The 5,945-nt window shown below is 31.5% G+C and overlaps 1 long non-coding RNA gene across 1 annotated transcript; it reads left to right on the forward strand.

Annotated features, from left to right (window-relative positions):
• The first annotated feature begins 726 nt into the window (after positions 1 to 726).
• On the forward strand, positions 727 to 2,146 carry LOC132747011 (uncharacterized). The gene is made up of 3 exons (XR_009628068.1): positions 727 to 800; positions 1,411 to 1,545; positions 2,114 to 2,146. It is a non-coding gene; the product is annotated as an uncharacterized LOC132747011 (long non-coding RNA).
• The last annotated feature ends 3,799 nt before the right edge of the window (positions 2,147 to 5,945 follow it).

The following is a 5,945-nucleotide window of genomic DNA, read 5'->3' on the forward strand; positions in this document are numbered from 1 at the left end:
ATAAATTGCAATATATGTAGCAAAAGATAACCAAAAAAAGTATTTTTGATTTATACACTATAATACCAAATGTTCTGTAACAAGCAAATGAAAGCAAAAACATCAAACGCGGATACATGGCGAATGAGTAACGGTTTGGACATATAATATAAAATATTTTGAAAAATAAAGATAATTGGCACTTTAATGATACAGTGAGTTAAAAAAGAGAAAATGTTTTACTAGAGTCAGAGTCCTGTATTTTATACGTTTTTAATAAACAAAAAGTATCCTATCTCCTAGGGTCAAATTTTAATTTGGCGAATTTCTTAAATAAGTCTATAACTATCAACTAACCTTGACCTTTGGAATCAAGTTTTTTCATTTATTAAATCTAATTCTACATAACTTAGATTTATATTTTTAGACAGAGGTATAGTGTCCGGTTGTTGAGTGTTGTCAAGCCTTAGGGCTGTAAATGTAAAACAGAAAAAGCTTTACACTTGTAAATTCTTCTATCTAGATAAAGGAAATTGCCAAAAAAAATGTAATCAGCCGTTAGAGAGTCCATTCCTGATTCAAAAGCATTCAGCAACAAAGTTTCGAATCAGAATCGGAAAATGACCAAAGTTTACCGAATGAAGCTTCACATTGATGGTTTTAAATGTGATGAAATGCTATCAATGTGTTTGACTATATCTTTGTTAGCATGGCATTTAGTATCTTTTTATTACAGTTTATCCTTCACAAAACCAGGTTACGTTGAGCACAACAAAGGAGGTTCGAGTGCTCAACCAGGGTACGGCCAGACAACGGCAGTGGTAAGGACATATAACACAATTTTAGTTGATGTCTTTGTTTCTTCTCTCCAATCCAAAACAGAATGGGAATGAATTGCCAAATATGTAGCTGAATTAAAATACATGAGAAATTTGCGCATTAAGCTTCAATAAATAAAACATTGAACAAAATAATGTTTTTTATATAAGATTGTATGCAATTTACTTTTTGTTTTGCGTATTTGAGTTTCCTTGAATATCATGCTATATCTTGTTCGTGTGCTTTAAGTAGCTTAAAGTAAACTATTCGAACCATTGACCTTTGACCTACTTGCATGAGATTAAAAATTAAAAAAAATAGTCAGCACAGATTCGTGGATGTTATGACAGTGATAATTCCGGGATCACTTAGATCTATTAGTGTCACTGGTTTTTTAATATATGATGGAAAACAAACATTTAAGGGTTGTGTAACTCTTTGACGTGAAAATGGCCTAAGAAGATCGAGAGATGGTTATATGGTAACCAGTTGTTCAAAAATAATGAGATGGTTGGAAGCATGTCGACTAATTTAAAAGATGCTTAGTTAAAAAACGCGGAAAAACACTTAGATCATGATAATTTATATTATTATTACTTTTTTAAATTTCAGATTATGACACAGCCAGGATATGCTGGCCAAGTGGTAGCAATGCCAAGACCTCCAGGTTACATATGCGGCTCAATCTTTGCCTGTCTCTGTTGTTTTTGGCCGACAGGATTGCTTGCTATATTCTATGAATACCGGGTGAGTAAAGACACATGACACATAAAGTTATCCATCATCACCATTATCATAAAAATCATCAACATGTAAATGGAGCATTACTTTGTTTAATGCCAGAGTTTTTTTCTAAAACAAGCATACCTGTCCATCTCTGATCTTATAATATATGTATCTTATATTTCTAAACGTTTTTACATTGAGTATTTCTACTCGAAGGAAACTACGTAATCGTGCACCTTCAAAATGCTCCCAATCGGACTATTTCTTTGTAACCACCCCGTCGACTTGACGGTAAAATATGTTTTTATTAAAAAAACAATCGTAAGAATATCAAAACATAATGTAGCGCAACCAAGATTGACATTAGTACTTGATGTAATTTTCAAAAAAGTTTAAAGTTTTACTGCCTAGCCTCGAAAACGGGATAAAGTTTTTTTTTCTAAATGCCCTAAATCGGGCTCCCAAACAAAATTGATCGCATTCTGCAGGTGCGCGATGACGTAATATCCTACCATTGTTAATGGACAATATGTACTTACCGTTGTCATTTTCTTCATGTCTTTATATTTCTATTATTACCTAATTCTAGGCCAAGAAATTGACAGCTGAAGGAGATATGGTTTTGGGGGCCACAAGTAGGTAACATTGGGCCCGAAACCCGTGATCCCAACCATTGTGAAATTGGGGGTTATTTTGGGTTTGTAATTTTTTATTGTCTTCAAAATTTACTTTCAAAAAGCAGAGTACTAATTAACAATAGCTAATTTAAATGAACAGAAAACAAAAGTGAGGGAAAAAAAATTTCAAAAATAGCTTTAAAAATACTTAAACGCCCCTACTCGCCAAATCCCAATGAAAATATCAAAAAAAATAAAAAATTTTAAAAATAGAAACCCTTTTTTAAAAAACCCAAAATACACGCTGAAAATGGGGAAAGTCTTTCCCAATCTTTTTCGAAAAAATGTTAATTGGAAGATTTTATTCACAAATTGGCATTTACAATGCAAACTTACTTTATTGGACATTTCTGAAAATATCATTTCCAGGCATGACTTTTATTTATGTGCGTAGATCTATGTATTTTTTAAGAAATTTATAATCTAAAGCTTTTGTGATATAAAAAACTTTTTATAGTTTTATTATAAATGTTTCATATATTTGAGTCAAATATGTGGTATACAATTTGGCTACATTGATATAACATTATGTGTGTTTTTGTTTATATGTTCATAAATCTATAAAACAAACTGTATGATTCATGTTGACGAACTAATTTTAAGGTAGACCACTGCTAATGGGCACTACATTATAAAAGGAACTATAAAATTGCCAACATAGGACAGGTACAAGTATATGCCTTGAAATGTCACCTGTATGCAAACTTCAAATTAAATTTACCGTGTGGTTTATGAGCTATGGACAGTTTTTCTGAACTTAAACTTTGTTATAAGAAAGGCTTTTTTTTCAGATATGTGGAATTATCAATAATCTATAATATCATCATTATTATGAAAATTGTTTTCCTATTCCTCTTTGTTAAGAAACAGATAATCGGGTAACAAATTACACAATTTGGCAATTTTAGCAAATAACTACCTACAATAATTATATAATTAATATTAAGCACTTTTTTACATAAGGGATCTGAGAGATACATAAGTAATGTTATAAAAAAGAGAAAGAAAAAAAAGTTGCCCTTCCTGGGGTTTGTATGCTAGTTTGGAGTTCCCTCCCCTTACACTACGTTATCCGTATTAAACTAAGGCAGGGAACTTGACTAGAGGCACGCGACATCGTTTCCGGTACATATAAACTCGTGTGTTTATTTAGAAACAAGTAATTAACTGCACGGACATTCAAATATTTGACACAGTTATATTTATAAAGAGTCTCAATGTAGGGTTTAACAATACCCGATGTAATATGATATATGCTAAACATTGACTAAATTAAATGTATTCTTATTAATTTCTTAATATACATAAGTCTATCTAGGAGATCATGCCATCATGCCATCAATATATTAGTACATTGTATTTATACAAAATCTTGTCTCCACACAAAAACCAATTTTACGATAACGTAAAATATTAGCCTATTTTAAAGAGCTCCAAAACACACCTTACTTTCCGCCAAGGCCCTACCATGTTCTACATCTATTATTTGAACATTTTTTATACAGATGAAGAACAAAATGAAATACATTTAAGAGGCATGATATGACTTTAAATAATTGCAATGACGCATGCCGTTGACAGTCGCCAGCGAGTAATTATAATATGACGGGGCAGAATCTTTTGTATACGTTTACTTTAAAGGTGATACAATATGTCCGATAATTGTGTCGATTTATATCGGTTACAGAATACCAATATTCATAAAAGATATTTTGTAGGTCGATACTTAACTATTAACAATATGGTATTGTTTAAAACAAATTCTTTGAAACCTTCGCGTTCATGGAATTCATTAAAGGGAACATGTACGAACTTACTTCGGCCGTCAAATAATACTTTAAGAAATAAGAACCTATGTTAAAGACAATCACCCTGTCATAAGTACAAGGCCTAGCAAGGAATGCTTAATATCTAACAGTTTTGGTATACCTTATAAACATGACGGACAATGCAAGTTAGTAAAAATACAAAAACTTACAGGTAAATAGCTGGTACATCATGAAATATACTAAGTTATTGTACGTTATAATTATGTTATAGGTGATAATAAAGTTTAACATACAATGTAGATAAAAGTCCAATAATTTTTCAATTTCATTATTTAATCAGCTTTATATAGTTTTGTTCATGTTGATATTTAATGTTTCTATTTGTTCAGATAACTCTAAACTTCTGAATTCCGGAAACTTCCAAATTCCGAAATTTTTGGCTAGTCTCACAGGTGTTCGGTTTTTAGATGTTACACTGTATATAAATTTATTACTTTAACGATTAACAGTAGAATCTATATACGCGCTAAGGTACATGATAACCTTTCCGCCACGTGTATAAAGCGACAATATATTGGTATATAAGTATGTTCTATAACCGGTTTTGCACGGCTGCGCATACCACATTATACAATATAGCTTTAAAAACGCTTGACGTTACACTGTCAGTGCGCCAATGAAAAAATGTTCCTTTTTACTATAAACTGTAAAAGTTCCTAATTTCAATATGTGATTAAAAAAAAGTTCATCGTTATCGTGTAACTTCATTAATAAATGTGTGGAACTCATTGAGTAAAAATATATAACATAATATATAATTTTATTTAGCTCGTTAAATAAATTCATTATTAAACTTGCACTCATTTGATATTCTCAAGACAATGGGCGATACATTAATTCAAGCTTAGCATGCATCGAATTAGAGTTTTGTTTTAAAATGTTTTTGTTGTTGTACTAAAGAATAAAGAACCCTAATGATATTCTATATTTAGTACAATTTTATTTTATTTTACATTTTACTGGCACCAAAACTGGACACATTTGATACAATGGTTTCGGTTCACGTCCCAGGCTACCAACATAATAATTATGTTCATGTCTTTCCTTTTAAGTTGTAAGAAAACTTTCATTTCCAATTTTCATTATTTGTCCTCAAGAGATATACAAAGTTTCAGTCTTCGGAACAAATCTTTTAAGGCATTTCTTCAGTCTGTTTTCCGAAAACTGTGAACACACTCGACAATTACAGAATCGAGGTTTTGGCGCTGAATACATGTTAGACCCGAAAGGTATTCCTAATAGCTTTTGAACCAAACTTAAGTTACAAGAGGCAAGGTTAGGTGAAATACGGAGGGATGGGGGAGCACAACGACTTTGTTCTGCTTGAGAATATGATACACTATACAAACCTTGCATACTAACGCACTGTCATGCAACAATCTGACATTTTCCAACCTGATGGGGTTCTTTGATTTTAAAGGTTTTTGTGTACTTTTTGAAGAATTTATATTGTGTAAAAATTTCAATTATCAGATCTTCCTTTAAGAACATAAACTTGAATAGCAGGACCCTCAGTTAAATAAAATGGATTAAAAACTTTCTTTATACTGATGGTTCCTTTAGCTATCTTTACTTGGACATTTTAGAGATTTTGTGGCCAAAATCATGTTTAAGTGTTCGAAATTTGCAAAAAAACCTTTTTATTATTAATTGGATACCTTTTCACAAAATGTAACAAAATTTTAGCAATTTAACAGATTGAACGTTATACTTAGTCTGCTCATTTATCAGCAATGGGGAATTCATCTAGAACAGATATTTCTTATTCTCATTGATTGATTAGTTTCATTTTTCTCTGCAGGAAACAACCAAACCGGGGACAGTTACACACACAGTTATTCTACGTTTGAGATGGATTCTTCACCATTTAATCAGCCTGAAATCAACAAGGCTAGGCCCCCGGATTACATTATGA

Source organism: Ruditapes philippinarum, unplaced genomic scaffold (genome assembly GCF_026571515.1).
Source record: "Ruditapes philippinarum isolate M1 unplaced genomic scaffold, ASM2657151v2 ctg6934_1_1_1_1, whole genome shotgun sequence".
In the NCBI taxonomy this organism is placed as follows: Eukaryota; Metazoa; Mollusca; class Bivalvia; order Venerida; family Veneridae; genus Ruditapes; species Ruditapes philippinarum.